Source organism: Glycine max, chromosome 10 (genome assembly GCF_000004515.6).
Source record: "Glycine max cultivar Williams 82 chromosome 10, Glycine_max_v4.0, whole genome shotgun sequence".
NCBI lineage: Eukaryota > Viridiplantae > Streptophyta > Magnoliopsida > Fabales > Fabaceae > Glycine > Glycine max.
Genome location: NC_038246.2, coordinates 31,972,295 through 31,987,516, shown reverse-complemented (window position 1 = coordinate 31,987,516; position 15,222 = coordinate 31,972,295).

Below are 15,222 nucleotides of genomic sequence, written 5' to 3'. Positions count from 1 at the left end.
TCTTTGTACCAAAAGTTTTCTGAAGTTTTCTGGTTTTATAAACCTTGAAAACTTGTGCTATTCGTCCTTTTCATTCTCTTCTCCCTTTGCCAAAAAGAATTCGCCAAGGACTAACCGCCTGAATTCTTTTTGTGTCTCTCTTCTCCCTTTTCCCAAAGAACAACGAACTAACCGCCTGAATTCTTTTGTGTCTCTCTTCTCCCTTGTCAAAGAATTCAACACGACACAGTCTGAGAATTCTTTTGATTCTTCCCATTCCCTAATACAAAAGCATTCAAAGGTTTAACCGCCTGAGAATTCTTTTGTATCCCCGTTCATAAAGTATCAAAGGTTTAATAGCCTGAGATCTTTGTCTTAACACATTGGAGGGTACATCCTTTGTGATACAAGTAGAGGGTACATCTACTTGGGTTTGACTGAGAACAAGAGAGGGTACATCTCTTGTGGATCAGTTATAGTGGAGCGTACATCCACTAGGTTCAAAGAGAACAAGGGAGGGTACATCCCTTGTGGATCTTTGCTTGTAAAAGGATTTTTACAAGGTTGAAAGAAATCTCAAGGACCGCAGGTCGCTTGGGGACTGGAGGTAGGCTTGGGTTGTTGCCGAACTAGTATAAAAACTCTTGTGTGTTTGTTTCCTTCTTCCCTACTCTTTTACTTTCCGCTGTGCAATTAATTTTCGCTTTTACTTTATGTTAAGTTTCTCTTCTACTCCATATTCTCTTAACAACAAAAGTAAAAGCCTTAAAAGAGTAATTTTTAATTGGTAAAGTTTTAGGAATAATTAATTCAACCCCCCCCTTCTTAATTATTCTGAGCCCACTCGATCCAACAAGTGGTATCAGAGCAGGTTTCTTGTAGAAAGTCTAACAACTTCAAGATTAATGGCCTCTTTAGATTCTTTGTCTTTCAAAAGTATTTTCAGGAACGGTTTACTCAAAGATCATGATGAAGACCAAGTCAACTTGTGTCTCATGACAAAATCAGATGAGAATAACAAAGAAGATTCTATAAGGAAGAAATGGTACATAGATAGTGGATGTTCCAAGCACATGACAGGTGATGTATCCAAATTCACAACTATTTCCCCCAAGAAAAGTGGACATGTTACATACGGTGACAACAATATCAGTAAAATCTCAAAAGAGGTAACATCTAAGTCATTTCTATGAATTAAGGTATGAGTAGTATTTTCAATTAAGTTATTTTTGTGGCTAATAGAAAATAATTGATGAAATTGTTTGATTGTGTTTACAATGTTTAATTAACTATATTTAGTTTTAATTTTGAATATATATGATTAATTGAATTTTGTTTAATGCTTGAATTGCTTATGTTTTGTTTGTTTTGACATGATAGGATAATTGAATTAAGTAAATAATTACCATGATATGTTTTGATAATTATTATTTGATACTTAAATTTCAGTGTTTAATTCTTTGGTAATCGATTACCACTATGTGTAATTGATTACAATAGAATAGACTTAGTTCTATAAATTGAAGATAAGTTTAAAATTATTTGATTATGTTAAAATTTATTATGATTAATTAACTATATTTAGTTTAAATAATTTCAATATACATGATTAATTTTTTGTCTTTGGTAATTGTGTCCAAGTAGTTGGAAGTTTTGAAAATTAAAATTTGGAAGTTATTGGAAGTTTCAAAATTAAAATTTGGAAGTTATTGAAAGTTTCAAAATTAAAAATTTGGAAGTTATTGGAAGTTGAAAGTTGAAAATGAAAGTGGAAGTTATTGGAAGTTGGAAGTTGAAAAAGGAAGTTAGTGGAAGTTGAAATTTGAAATTTAAAATTTAAAATTTAAAATTTGAAATTTGAAATTTGAAATTTTTTAAAGTATTGTGCATAGTTAGTTGATTATTAATTAAATATTAATTTGAAATGTTTGATGATTGATTATGCTTAAAAGTTATGTTGATTATTTTAATAATATATATTTAAAATGATTATGCATGATTTTTGATGTGATATGTGATTAGTCATTTATGAATGGTTATGTATGGTTTTATATCTCTTGTATGATTCTTGCATAATTTTTAAAAATGACATGTGAATTACTTGCTTAAGGTTCATTCATAAATTTTTTCAAAATCCATTATGTTATATTTATTTATTTTTATAAGAATTTTCATATATAAAGTGTCTTTTTTATTCTGAAAAATGTGTTATCAAGCATGAACATGATAAAGATATTGTGCATGTAGGTTTCAGAGAAAATAATAATTACATGATTGACTGAGTTCTTTGAACTTTCTAAGTTTTTAAATTATCTTTAACAAATCTGAATGTTTGATAATGCATGTGATCTATATCCTTCAATCCTTGTATAATTCTTGTTTGATATGTTTAAATTATTTGATTGATTGTTCAAAATATTTTTTATGCTTTTCAAAATTATTATATTGTATTTCAAACAAAATTATTTTGATATGATAAAACCTTCTATGATAATAAAAACTCATCTTGGTAAGTGTTGATAGTCAATTAGCACTTAGTCTTAGGAAAAAGGTGATTGTGTTTTAAAAAATTTATAGACACTAAAAACCAACTTGCAGATATCTTTACAAAACCACTAACCAAAGACTCTTTCTACACCATTAGAAGAGAATTAGGACTTCTAGATGCAAGTGACTTAGACAAATGATTTATGTTTTGATGACTTATGACTTATTTGTTATTTATGCACATATGCTTCTATTATAATGTGAGGATGATTTATTATCTTGTTTGATTTTTATAAGTTTTTCTCTCTTGTATGAATACATGTATTGTATGTTTATCCATTTTTATATAATTTGACATGATTAGATTTTTGTCAAAATTATATTAATATGCTAAAATAATTGAGATAAGTAATGAGTTACCATGTATGTGTTCATAACTAAATTTTGTTGCTTAGAATTAAGTTTTGATTCTCTGTTAATAGATTTAGATTATAATTATATTTTTTTTAAAACCTTGTATTTGGCTATGTTTTTATGACATTTGAACACTTAGTATTTCTTTTAATACTTGCTTAGTATGACTGAACATGATGATTATATTGACTTACTCTTGGTTGTTTATGATTGTGTGTTTTAAACTTAATTACTTTAATAATATATGACTAGTGGTATGTACTTATATTTGATATTGTGTTTTATATTTTTTTAATTATTCATATATGTTTTATTTGAATATTATGAATGACTTTCTGGATTATATGACATTCTATGAAGTATTATCTTTCTAAGTGTGATGAATGGTTATGATATCTTGTTTGATTGTTTTCTATTCTCATGTATTTTGGCTATATTATTATGGTATTTGAACAATTTACTATTTCCTTATTTGCATGGTATGGTTGAACAAGTATGTTATTTGGCTATGTGGATTTTATAGTTAATCTATTTATGATTGTTGATTCATGGTTCTTACTTCATGATTTGATTGATGGTTTTTCATGAATGCTATATGAATATTTAGTTATATTTGCATACTTAAATTTTGATACGCACTTTGGCTTTTTGTTGATGCCAAAGGGGGAGAGAAATGGGGATAAATCAAGAACTCACATGAGTAATCAATTTAATTTTAAGATAAGCATAAATTCGAAAACAAAGGGGGAGAATTTAAGAGAGTGATCGACTAGGAAAAAGTGTGTGTGTGTTTCTTGATTTCAGAAGTTGTCATCATCAAAAAGGGGGAAATTGTAGAAGCAAGGCTTTATGGTGAATGTGATTCAAAGGTGTTTTGATGATAACAATGATGACAATAAAAGATGATGACAAAGGTGATGAACAAAAAGCTCAAAGATCAAAGAACAACTCAAGTGAATCAAGAACAAGTCAAGAGTTCAAGAATCAAGAAGAAAGCCTAGAATCAAGAATCAAGATTCAAGATTCAAGATTCAAGATCTCAAGAATCAAGATCAAGATTCAAGACTCAAGATTCAAGAATGAAGAAAAGACTCAATCAAGATAAGTATTAAAAAGTTTTTTTCAAAACTTTGAATAGCACATGGTTTTTTGACAAAACCTTTACCAAAGAGTTTTTACTCTCTGGTAATCGATTAGCATATTGTTGTAATCGATTAACAGTAGCAAAATGAATTTGAAAAAGTTTTCAAACTGAGTTTACAACGTTCCAATTATTTTCAAAAGGCTGTAATCGATTACAATGTTTTGGTAATCGATTACCAGTGCCCTTGAACGTTGAAATTCAAATTTAAATGTGAAGAGTCACATCCTTTCACTCAAAAGCTTTGTGTAATCGATTACACTTATTTGGTAATCGATTACTAGTGTTTGTTTCTGAAAAATCTAAAGATGTAACTCTTCAAAAAGGTTTTGACTTTTTCAAATGGGTTTTAAGTTTTTCTAAAAGTTATAACTCATCTGAATGGCCTTCTCGACCAGACATGAAGAGTCTATAAATGCAAGGCTTTGTTTTGCATTTTCAATTAATCTCTTACAATCCATTACAAGCCTTGAATCTCTTTGAACTTCTTCTTCTTCTTTGTACCAAAAGTTTTCTGAAGTTTTCTGGTTTTCTAAACCTTGAAAACTTGTGCTATTCATCCTTTTCACTCTTTTCTCCCTTTGCCAAAAAGAATTCGCCAAGGACTAACCGCCTGAATTCTTTTTGTGTCTCTTTTCTCCCTTTTCCAAAAGAACAAAGGACTAACCGCCTAAATTCTTTTGTCTCCCTTCTCCCTTGTCAAAGAATTCAACACGACACAGTCTGAGAACTCTTTTGATTCTTCCCATTCCCTAATACAAAAGCGTTCAAAGGTTTAACCGCCTGAGAATTCTTTTGTATCCCCATTCACAAATTATCAAAGGTTTAATAGCCTAAGATCTTTGTCTTAACACATTGGTGGGTACATCCTTTGTGGTACAAGTAGAGGGTACATCTACTTGGGTTTGACTGAGAACAAGAGAGGGTACATCTCTTGTGGATTAGTTCTAGTGGACGGTACATCCACTAGGTTCAAAGAGAACAAGGGAGGGTACATCCCTTGTGGATCTTTGCTTGTAAAAGGATTTTTACAAGGTTGAAAGAAATCTCAAGGACCGCAGGTCGCTTGGGGACTGGAGGTAGGCACGGGTTGTTGCCGAACCAATATAAAAACTCTTGTGTGTTTGTTTCCTTCTTCCCTACTCTTTTACTTTCCGCTGTGCATTTAATTTTCGCTTTTACTTTCTGTTAAGTTTCCCTTCTACTCCATATTCTCTTAACAATAAAAGTAAAAGCCTTAAAAGATTAATTTTTAATTGGTAAAGTTTTAGGAATAATTAATTCAACCCCCCTTCTTAATTATTCTGAGGCCACTCGATCCAACAAGCGGAAGTCTCCAACAGAGAATTGAAGAAAATCTTGGAGAAGACCATAGCATCAAATAGGAAAGACTGGGCAAGCAAGTTGGACGATGCATTATGGGCCTATCGAACTGCTTTCAAGACTTCTATTGTCCTATCTTCATTTCAAATGGTTTACGGCAAATCCTATCATTTATCGGTGGAATTGTAGCATAAGGCATATTGGGCTTTGAAATTTTGAAATTTTGATGAGGCAGCATCAGGGGAACAAAGAAAGACTCAACTGTTGGAGTTGGAGGAATTGAGATGGAATGCGTATGAGTCTGCCAGATTATACAAGGACAAAGTGAAGGCCTACCATGATAAGAAGCTGCTCAAGAAGGAGTTCAGAGCAGGACAACAAGTATTGATGTTTAATTCCAGACTGAAGCTATTTCCGGGCAAACTCAAATCTAAATGGTTAGGACCATTTACTATCAAAGAGGTCAGGCCGTATGGCACTGTGGAATTGTTTGACCCTCATTCATCAACTTCAGACAGAACATGGGTAGTCAATGGTCAAAGGCTGAAGTTGTACCATGGTGGAAACATTGACAGGGTAACCACCATTTTCTACTTACAGAATTTATGAGGTAAGATGCGTCAAGCTAATGACGTTAAACGAGCGCTTACTGGGAGGTAACCCAGCTCTTTTTAATTTTATGTTCACTGCATATAGTTAGGATTACTTGTTTGTGATTGTTTGAAAGAATGATCAGCATGTTTTTCATTTGGATATGGGGTTGATTAAGCTTCTCTGAAGCTGTGGATGGAAAAAAAATAACTTAGAAAATTTTTAAGTCATCCACTCGCTCAACGCGCCCTGTGCGCTAAGCGAATCTTTGTTCATGCACTGAGCAAGTCACTTCCCGTGCTAACGGCCTCGCTGAGCAAGCCCTGTGCGCTAAGCCCAAAAACTTCTCTAGAATTTCATCTTTTGGAATGGGGCTAAGCGAGTCATCTTGCTAAGCACCCACTTTGCGCTAAGCGCAAGTTCCTCTCTGTTCGACCATTTATGAGAATTGGGCCCAGCGGGTCAGCCCGCTAAGCCTAAATCCCTCTCGGGTTTGAAATTGCACTAAGCGAGCGCCACTACTGCATCAGGAAGCATTTTATTCGCTAAGCCGACCCATGGACCATTAAGCGAGAGTTGTAAACCAATCAGAGCTGCAGAACTCGCTAAGCGTCGCGCTAAGCCCAAATCCTTCTTTAGATTTTTTAATTTTCGAATTGGGCTGAACGAGTTTGCCCGCTAAGTGCGTGAGTTTGAATTCTAAAAACTCAAAAGTCATTGAGTACTTACTTAGTGAGTGACCCGCACTAAGCGAGGCAGTTGGTCACTCGCTAAGCGAGGCAGTCGAAACTGCCAAAAATAAGGCTTAACTGCCTTAGGCAGTTACTTTTGTGCAAAATTTATAACATTTTCTCTCAGCATCTGGCATATCTGCACTGTGCTTCCATTTTTCCTTCTGCTTCTATATGCTTCTTCTTTCCTTACTGTAGCTGTTTAAAGTTTTGATTTTGTGTTTGATGTTATTGCTGTTAGGTTAGTTATTAGTAAGCATGTTGTTAGGGGTTTTGTTTCGTGCATAATGTATAGGATTTTGCTATGTTTTGATTAGATTTTGAGGCCTGTGATAGGGGGCTGAAAAGCCCCAAGTTTTTTGGAATTTTTTATGTGCTCACTAAGCGCGCCTGTGTGCTAAGCAAGTTCATCAATTTTTGTTAAATTTCTGGGTTTTTGGATGAACTCGCTAAGCCGGTCCTGCCCCACTAAGCGTGTTCATCAATTTTGTTTGCATATATGAATGCTTGTATGAACTCGCTAAGCCATTGCACCTTGGGCTTAGCGAGAGTTTAAATTTCCAATTTTGTTTAAGTGTCGTATGAACTCGCTAAGCCGGCATGCCGCGCTTAGCGAGTAGTGTTTCTTGGGCCACAGCCTAAGAGGCTTTTTGTCTTCTGTTGGTGGATAATCGAGTTAGTCTCGCTAAGCCACCCAGTCTCTATAGGTTGAACAAGCCTGGGCTAAGGGAGTCAGTCTCGTTGAGCCCAAAGCAATTTTAATTTCTAAGTTTTTGTTCATGTGCTAAGCGAGTCAGTCTCGTTAAGTGTAATTTCTTCTCTGTTTTGTTTTATTTTGGAATTGGGCTTAGCGAGCATGCTCGCTAAGCCAATTTAGTTTTAGTGGTCAGTTAGGGCTAAGCGCATGATGGCGCTAAGCCTATTTAGTGAGTCATGCTCTCTAAGCGCAATTAGCTCTCTGTGAGAGAATAAGGCTTAGCAAGTCATGCTCGCTTAGCCACCATGCTATTTCAGCTAAGCGAGTGTGTCTCACTTAGCCAATGTCTTTGTTTTTTTGTTGTCGTGCTAAGCGCGCCTTGCGCGCTAAGTGAGTGCTATTATTTTCATAAGGCGCACAAAGAGAGCCAGTCTTGCTTAGCGCCCAGTCTGTTTTTTAATTTTATTTTTTTGCTTTCAGTTGAAATAAAAACCTGTCTAACTTGATTCATGTGACTCTTTTTGATGCAAATGACATCCAGGAAGAAGAAGTCCACCATCTCCAGACCCCGGGAGCCCTATGACATCACTCGATTTATATCAGAGGGCGCCTGGGAGAGATATTCATAGAATGTTCACTCCCGGAACATCCTTCCAGAGAGGAACGTCGTTCTTTATGTTAATGAGTATGATGAGTTCCGCAGAGAACTCGAGAGGCGCTGCTGGCACAAGGCCTTGACCTGGCAGTAGGATGGGCGTATTGATATGGCCCTGGTCAAGGAATTCTACTCTAATCTCTATGATCCGGAGGAAAAATCTTCAAAGCAGGTTAAAGTGAGGGGAAAATAATTAAGTTCGATGCTGAGTCCCTCAACACCTTCCTGGAGACCCCGGTGATTCTGGAGCCTGGGGAGCAGTACGCCACCTACACCAGATTCTTTCATTCACTCCCAAACCCTCAGGAGTTTGCTACCAGACTTTGTATTCCAGGGTGCGAATTTGTTCTTAATGCTGAAGGAGCGCCTTGGAAGCTCCTGAGGAAGGACTTGACTACCTTGGCCTAGACATGGAGTGTGCTCTCATACTCCAACCTCGCCCTCACTTCTCACACGTCCGATCTTAATATGGATAGGGCGAGGTTGGTTTATGGGATGGTCATGAGGATGGATATAGATGTGGGCTCACTCATATCACACCAGATTTCTCAGATGGGCCAGCCCAACTCCTCGCGGCTCGGCTTTCCTGCACTGGTCATAGCTTTGTGCATCGCCAGAGGGGTCATATTCGATTCTTTGACCTTTGAGTCCCTCAGCCATGCCATTAATTTGGCATATATTAAGAAGAATTGCTGGAACCTGGACGATCCCACAATCATTTTTCCAGGGACCCGCAAGTCTAGGGCTAGAGGACCTGATTCAATTGTTCCTTTCTCCTCTACTCCAGTTGATCCTGCTTCTACCTCTACTCCAGCTCCTTCTACTTCAGCACCACCACTTCCATCAGCTCTAGTTCAGACCGGTACCTCTGCTCCACCATCATCAGATCTAGTAAAGTGTCGATGCTCCGAGGTCATAGTGCCGATGCTGCAGAGCCTCCACCATGGCTTGCGCCTGGTGATGCAGAGTATTCACGACTCGGCTCAGCATCGGCCTATCATTAGCATGGAGGATTTCATGGCATAGGTGGCTTGGCCAGGAGTCCAGCCTTCTCCTTTGGGGGGAGGTAAGGCTTCTGCAGCCCAGGAGCCTCTACCAGAGCCGAAGGTTGCACGCGAGGCCACGCTAGAGACGACTCCACAAGTTTCACCTGCTACTTCACCTATTGTGGAGGTCTCTGAGGGTAGAGAAGGCATCGAGGACACAGACTATGCAAAAGATTTACAGGCGGCGCATAGTACCTCGGATCCCTGGCCTCCAACTGCACGGGAGACACCTCAGCCAGCCTAGGATACTCCTTCTTCACCTTATGGCGAGCCTGCACCAGCCCAGGATGAGCAAACACCAGCACTGGACGAGTGATGACAGGGCTATGATTTATTTTTCTGCTTTAGATACAGTTTATGTTTTTAGTTTCAATTTATATTTCAGTTTATTTAGTTAGAAAAATTTTAAAGCTTGTTGAACAGTTTACAATTTTGATTGTTATGCAGTGGTTTGTTTGATCTGAAAATCTTGTGTTTGTTGAATGAATTGAAGTGATCGATTGCATGAATTGAGTGAATTACGATGATTAGATCATATGCTTTGAACAAGTATGCAGTAATTAGAAGAGAAAGAACATGAATTAGGGGCATGACTGAAAATGTTAGTTGGTTTGACAGATAAATTGTGAAGGTAATCATTAGCCACAACCCGGTGAGTTGTGTGATTTTTAATTGTGGGAGAACGACTAGCATTGAGTATCGATTTTTGCATGAATCTCTGATTACTGAATGAATGCATGAGTTTGAAGATGATGAAGGCCATGATTGACTAAGATAGCTACTTAGCCAAAAAGCTTACCTTGTGCATGAATGAATTATCCCTTGCACCCATGTTGAGCTGAAAATTGAGTGATTAACTTGAACCCTAAGCTTGTAAATTATAATCTCCATCTACCTTGTCTTAGGTTGTAGGAGAGCATCATAGTTCAAGGAAAATTTGTCCCAAATTTGGGGGAGTTTATTGGGTGACAGCAATTGTGGTAAGAAGATGACAACACACACAGTAAAATCAATAAGCAGCAAGTAAAAGATGCTAAAATAAAAAAAGAAATTTCAAAAATAAAAGCTAAGTGTGTGCTGTTGTCAAAGCCAAGTGAAGCTAAATGCTAAAAGGCAAGTAATAGAAGTTGGAATAAAGGAAAAAAAGGGTTGATCTAAGGATGAATGCTCTCCTAGAACTTAAGATTTTTACATCCTAGAAAAACCATATATTGTTTGCAACCCAGCCTCATTACAAGCCAAGAAAAGTCCTTCGGATTCAATTTGTGTGTTTGTGACTGTATGGCATGAGATGAATTGCAAAGATTGAGACTTGTGTTGGTTGTTGATTGAGAAATAACCTTAAACACTTGTGCTTGAGCAAAAAAGTGACCGTGAGGCATTGGCTTGATGAATTTTCCTTGATATTTGTCTTGCTTGCTAGCTTATTTCACTTGTGTGCCTAATTATCATGTTCATATCTTTGAAAAGCTGCATATCTTGTGAAAAGCTATTGGTTGAAGCATTGTATGCCACTTGTGTCATGTTATTGAATGCTTGGAAACAAACACTCTTTTGAATAACCACTTTGATTTTGTCACTTGTGGAAAAGTGAACTGTTGTTTCTTTGCTTGAGGACAAGCAAAACTATAAATTTGGGGGAGTTTGTTAGTCGTCATTTACGACTAACTTTTGTATATAAAAGTTTTATAAAATGTTTATCTTTTCCCCAATTTATGGTTCTTTTTGTAGGTTTGTACATATTTTTAGGTTTAGTTTAATTTTTTTTAGTAGAAATGCCCAATAGTGTGAATTTAATGTGTTTCAACTTTAGTTTCAAGTAAAAAGGATGAAGATTTTGAAGGCTTACAGCTGGTGTCTCGCTAAGCGAGAATTGTGCGCTTAGCGAGAATCATGCGCTAAACGAGGTACTCAGCCCGCTTAGCGAGTTGGGAGAATCTAGAGGAGAATCTGAGAAGCATCTGCATGCTCAGCGCGTCATCAGCTCGCTCAGTGAAGCATTTGTCTCTTCCCGCGCTAAGCATGCCCAGCTCGCTTAGCGGATATTCACTAACTCACGCTAAGCGCGAAAATGCGCTAAGCGAGCCTTCGAGGACAGAAAGCCCTTTTTAAGGCTGAAGTTGGAAAAATCAAGCATTCAACTAAAGGAGCGTGAATTGGAACATAGAGAGCAGAACAGAGGCGCAAAATAAAGCAAGGAAGCCAAAAACCTCAGCTTTCAAGAGGATCTTAGGTTTAGGAGTAATTTCTAGGTTCCTAGAGGTGGAGGAGACATCCCCACCACTGTGTAATTTGTTATTTTCTTCTTAAACCCTCATCTTGTAGCTGAAAGGTGTTGCCGTGCGATGGAAGACTAAGTATCTCTATTGGGAAATTCTACTGAAACCTGATGTAAATTCTTAACTATCTATTTAAAGTTGTTTTATGTGTTCATTGCTTCTATCTGCACTTAATTATTGCATGCTTTTGGTCTGATCACCCATTGGTGTGTAAAGTTAGGATTTTTAGCATTGGAAAATGTATTAATCCTTAGAACTGGATAGAGCAGGGCTAGATAACTGCATTGCTAGACATAGAGTGCTGGGTTTTAGTTTTTGATATGTTGTGATTGTAATGATGTTCGGTTAGGCTAAGTTCGACGAGACATCCGAGAATGAGGTTTAATTAGAATTAGTATATTCACGTGAGGAATCGTGTAGAAGCAAGCTTCATGATGATGAATCAAGTTGATTCAAGAAGTTTTGATAATGACAAAGATGTTGACAAAAAGGCCAAAGAATGATTTCAAGATTAAATCAATAACAAATTCAAGAATCAAGAGAAGTTTGATTTCAAGATTCAAGAAAAGATGAATTCAAGTTCCAAGAGAAGAAATCAAGAAGACTTTACAAGGGAAGTATTGAAAAGATTTTTCAAAAAACAAACATAGCACAATTTTGTTTTTCAAAAGAGTTTTCACAAAATTTTCTAAGTTACCAAAGTTTTTACTCTCTGGTAATCGATTACCAGTTTCCTGTAATCGATTACCAGTGGCAAAGTTTGATTTCAAAAGCTTTTAACTGAATTTACAATGTTCCAATTGATTTCAAAATGGTGTAATCGATTACAAGATATTGGTAATCGATTACCAGTGCATCTGAATGTTGGAATTCAAATTCAATTGTGAAGAGTCACATCCTTTCATAAAAAGCTTTGTGTAATCGATTACAAGGATTTGGTAATCGATTACCAGTGACAAGTTTTGAACAAAAATCAAAAGATGTAACTCTTCCAATGGTTTTTAGGTTTTTCTAAAGGTTATAACTCTTCCAATAGTTTTCTTGACCAGACTTGAAGAGTCTATAAAAGAAATACCTTGATTTGCATTTGAAGAGAACTTACAATACTTACAACTTTTACAAACAACTTTTCCATATATTATTTTACAACCTTTGAATCTCTTTGAACTTCTTCTTCTTCTTCTTCTTCTTCTTCCTTTGCAAAAAGCTTTCTAAAGTTTTCTGGTTTTCCCAACCTTGAAAACAAAAGTGTGCTATTCATCTTTTTCATTCCTTTCTCCCTTTGCCAAAAAGAATTCGCCAAGGACTAACCGCCTGAATTCTTTTTGTGTCTCTCTTCTCCCTTTTCCAAAAGAACAAAGGACAAACCGCCTGAATTCTTTTGTGTCTCCCTTCTCTCTTGTCAAAGAATTCAAAACGACACAGTCTGAGAATTCTTTTGATTCTTCCCTTTCCCATAAACAAAAGATTTCAAAGGACTAACTGCCTGAGAATTCTTTTGTTTCCCCCTTCAAAAAGTTTCGAAGGACTAACCGCCTGAGAACTTTGTCTTAACACATTGGAGGGTACATCCTTTGTGGTACAAGTAGAGGGTACATCTACTTGGGTTGTTGTGACTGAGAACAAGAGAGGGTACATCTCTTGTGGATCAGTTCTAGTGGAGTGTACATCCACTTGGTTGTTCAAGGAGAACAAGGGAGGGTATATCCCTTGTGGATCTTTGCTTGTAAAGGACTTTACAAGGTTGAAAAGAAATCTCAAGGACCGCAGGTCGCTTGGGGACTGGATGTAGGCACATGTTGTTGCCGAACTAGTATAAAACTCTTGTGTTTGTCTTCTTCTTCCCTACACTCTCTAATTTCCGCTGTGCACTCTAATTATCGCTTTTACTTTTGGTTAAGTTTATATTTTTGTTCTTTACTTACTTAACATTATAGTAAAAGCCTAATTGAATCTAGTAACATTAAGGATTGATTTTTAATTAGTAAAGGTTCATTAATAATTAATTCAACCCCCCCTTCTTAATTATTCTGAGGCCACTTGATCCAACAAATCGGTGTTTGGTATTTTAGTCTTCAACATAGAAAACCGAAATAACATTAAATAGAGAAAAATATTTCAATTACATCAAGCGTTCAGTAGAAGGACCCAACATTTTAATCATTTGTTTTCTCTCCCGTTTTGATAAGCGTATTTGTAGTTATTTTAGATTTACAGCATATACATCTTTGGTTTAATTCTGTTTACATTGCTTTATATCAATGTCTGCTTGCTAAATGAAACTTCACTGAATGAAATAAGTTTCCTAAGTTCGATACTCAGTTTCTTACCATTTTATTATTACTTTAACGACTCGGTACACTTTCCGATAAAGTTCGGGGTTGTGCAGGGCTCAAACAATAGGTTCTCCAACATGAATGTGCAGCAGAACATCGATTTTATTAAAAAGAAAAGAGTCTCAGATCTTAGCTCTGTCACCACATCTAATGGACCCCTCATTTTTGTTGGTAAGTTTTCTACTTTTACATACACAACAAAGTAGCATTATGAATGCATTATCATATTCTTGGATTCAGTTATAGCCTTCTTTTAAATCTTTTATTCTAAGAAAAATATAGTATAGCATATCGAAACATGTTGTTGGTGAAATCTCGCAGGGGAATAGAGTAGTGATTGGAAAGTTTAGAGTGCATCAAAGAAAGACCAACAAAAATTTACGCAAGTCCAAGTGGATGTATACTCTCGTGCCAAATTTGATGGGCTTATTGGGCCTACAAATGTGACTCTAGCTTCTAGAGCATCAAGTGGATGATTGAAAACAATTATATTAAGCTTTAATTAGTATTTTACTATTTTAGATGTCTATTCAAATTGGAAGTGTAATTTACAAAAATAAAGATAGCCTACTACTGTTTTACAAAAACATATAAAGTTCATTGTACACTACATTTCCAAAATTCATTGTTCCTATTGGTAATTAATTCTATGAAAGATACTGCAAATTTTGGTTATTTGCTTTACCTCTTTAATCTTAGATTAGTCAAAGACGGTCCCAAATATGAAATAAATGTTAAAAAGCTTAATTTTTTTGCTAAAGTTAACTTATGAAGTATTCTTTCTCCCTTTTATTGAGCCACCTCCTAAACTAGAATGCAGTTAACAGACACAAGAAGATAACTCAATTACCAGGAAGTCATAATGCTTGCTACGAATGTTGAATATTAGAGATTCCTCTTAAATTTCTTTGAAATCACAATCATGATTACGATTGATCAGTCTATTTGTGGCAACTATATATTCAATTTTATTCATACTTACAATTAATCATGATTGAGTTGTACTCTTCAATATGTTATTTATATAGGTTGGAGTGTCAAAGCAATTGTCAGCAGGATATTGTTTGAGTGTTTAGAGAATGAAAATGTCTCAATTGTAACTGAAAAAGAGGTTCAGACACTATCCAGTACTAATGAATCTGAACTATTAGAAGCTGTGATCAAAACTGTGAATGAATGTGTAGCTGAAGTGCCTCGATTTGGATTTGAAGAACCAAAATCAGTTCTTGGAACTTTAGAGGTATACAACTTACAAAATATAGTTTATCCATTTGCAACCTATGGAGTGCTTGCCATCAGGTAAAGGAACTAAAAACCAAGTGTTACTATCCTCTAATCTACTAAATATAGTGTTTCAGGTATACAACTTACAAACTTGATGGATGTTGGATTATTCCACTTTAAGCTTTACTTATCCTAACTAATAATTGATGGACACCCATCACCAGCTATTAATCCTATCAATGGAACAAAGACTGATGAATTTCTAGCCGCTGCTTTTTACTGTCATGCCACTCAAGGCCAAAATTGATTGAGGGGACAA